Source organism: Geospiza fortis, unplaced genomic scaffold (genome assembly GCF_000277835.1).
Source record: "Geospiza fortis unplaced genomic scaffold, GeoFor_1.0 scaffold408, whole genome shotgun sequence".
Taxonomy (NCBI): Eukaryota; Metazoa; Chordata; class Aves; order Passeriformes; family Thraupidae; genus Geospiza; species Geospiza fortis.
In genome coordinates, this window is record NW_005054330.1 from 4,076,547 (window position 1) to 4,079,346 (window position 2,800).

Below are 2,800 nucleotides of genomic sequence, written 5' to 3' on the forward strand. Positions count from 1 at the left end.
TGCTCTGTAGACAGAGGGAATATTAAACCTAATCATAAACCTTCAGACATCGTCCTTTTTGGACAATTCCCCTATGTCACAGCTGTATGTTTTATTGTTTGGGTTTTGAACATGGGCCATGGCAGAAATAAGAATTGAATTGGCAGAGAAAAAAAAGATTTGGGTTTTTGCCTTTTTTCTGTCTCTTCTGGTCTATATTAAAGAGCAATTATATACAACTGAAGAAAATGGGAAAAAATACTTGTAAATTAACTACACTGGTGTCACATGGATATTAAATACATAAGGTTGAACAAAGCTGTCAAGGCATATGGTCCAGAAAGACCTCCCACTGCCAAAGGAATGAAGCTCTGCCCTTTTAATTTACTTCAGCTCTCAGGTCTGCATATAATTTTCTTCTCAGCATATGAGGGGTTAAGGTTCCCACCTATGCATTCCAGATAGACTCAATAAGAGTTTTTCACTGTGCTAATATAAAACACACAGAGACCTTTGTCTTCCTGCATGCTGGTAAAATGCCCATTGTGCTATGCAGATTATTATTGTTATTATTATTTCTGGCACTGTCACTTCCAGCTATGGTGCTTCAAAGCAATGATATTAAAAACATAAAGGCAGGCAGCCCTTTGGAAATAAGGAATTGCAACAGCAATGCAAAGAACTTTTTATAGCACCCCTTATTGAAACATCTGGAGGAAGTATCATCCAATGGCTAGTGAAGACAGCTAAAGAGACAGGACTCCTATGCTCTGTTTCTAGGTCTGTCACTGTCACTGATTTCCCATAACCCTGGGCAGGTACCTTAAAAAGTTCTATAAAAGTGGTATCTACCCAACCTTGCTCCTCTATGAGAGGTAAAGAAGTAATCTAAGATCTGCTGAAACTTTCCTTTATTAGCAATAACAAAAGATGTGTCTACCTGCAGTCAGTTTTCTGCTACCACTGCAGTGGTACTGCAGAGCACACAGTGGCCATCATCACCCAGAGGCAGCACTCACCTCCCACACCTCCTACTTACTCCTCCCATCTCTTCTGTCTTTACTGGGGCTGTGTTTCCACCAGTTTGCAAAAGGAACACTTCTTGTGAGCATTCCCCAATTTTCTCCAAAGCCAACAATTTTGCTGTGACCAACAACTGAAACTGTTTAAACAGACACTCAGCTTAGGGTGGGGCTCTTCCAGTGACCAGTGTAGGGAGTAACATCAGTGGTGAGGTATTATCTTTTACTAGAACAGCTAAATTTGGGGTTTTTTGTATTTAGGAGGTGCTCCATGTTCAGAGTGTGCCTGCTTCAGATGAAAAGCCAGAGAGAAAACTGAGAAGACAAAAAAAAGACATCTGTGGCATTATCTGTGCCATTCCTGACATCAAAAATAGTAGCATCAGGTATGGGGCAATTGCAGTTCTGTTTACTGGCTGCATAGCAATCAGAAAAATACCTAGATTTCCAAATCTTGTTCACCTGGCATCTCAAATAAAATTGTTTTAAAATAGAAGCTGTTGAGACAAAGGTAATCTTAAGGTGGCAGTTGGAGAGGATACAAAACACAATCCTGTTTTTTTGCTCAATTCATAACACAGTGTGGTCCTCACTTACAGTTTATCACTGTACAGACCTCAAGGCAAAATAGCAGAAACACAAAAATCATGACATCCTGGCCATGCACACACTGCTCCAAGCAAATGCAGCAAAAGAAACATCAGGAATATTTATTTGGCTCTTTTTGTCATTGCTGTGCTCTTGCCATAATTTCTGTGAATAATGAAGCCTCATGCTTTCCATGCTTGTCTACATTAGCAAAAAGCCACTTGCCTAAGATTTTTACAGAAACAGAACAACAAAACTAATCCCAGCAAAATCTGCACCACAACTATTTTCAGGGTTAGGGAATGTACAACATTAGTCATTTAACCACACTGATTGCAGTTTACCAAGTGCAGGCAGCTGTTTAAAAGACAACCTACAACAAAACAAAAATCTCATTCCCTGACCTTCAAAATGGTATAGAAATTCAGCTTTTGAAAAATGAGCTAATTCAAGAAATTTACATGGAGTAGAGTTACATTTGTCAGGTAAATTATCTTTTTGTTTGGTATTCTACATCCTGACACTCTCCAGAAGCAAGGAGCTGCCATGTTTTACCAATATTTCCTGAACAAAAGGAGCTTCCAAGCCAAACCAGAGGTCATGCTGACCCCACTAGCTAAGGCTTTTAATCCTCACAAGCCGTGTGCAGTCTGATACAACTTTGCCCTCATCAAACTGTTACCTGTTCCCAGTGTTTGCAGATGTTTTCCAGCTGTGTCAGAAGCTACCATTATGACTTTGTTGTTAACGACACTTGAATGGTTTCCTTTAAAAATAGTTCAGGCCCACTTACACTCCAGCTCTGGGGGTGAAGCAGAATCAGGCTCACTGTTCCAAACCTGCTCTGCCAGTTGTTGCCATGCAAAACAAAAGCAGCCCTCACATAGGACGAGCAGGATGTGGGAACCAAATCACTGCTTGGGCACTGGCAGCCCTTGCAAAGATATTTCCAAGCTATGCCTGGCGAGAAAAAGAGGCCACCAAATAGCTTTTAGTTTCCAATCAGCTTATGCTTCACCACTGAAGCAGCCTGTGCTGTGGGGTACATGAGGATACATCTACAGGGCTATAACACTGGCTGGACACTACTCAGGAACAAAAGAACAAAACATGCCTGTTTTCTGTTGGGAAAAGCAAGAATATGGTAGTAACATTTAATGCAGGAGAGGTGATAGATAAACTAGGTACTACAGGTATAGGCAATAGCTCAT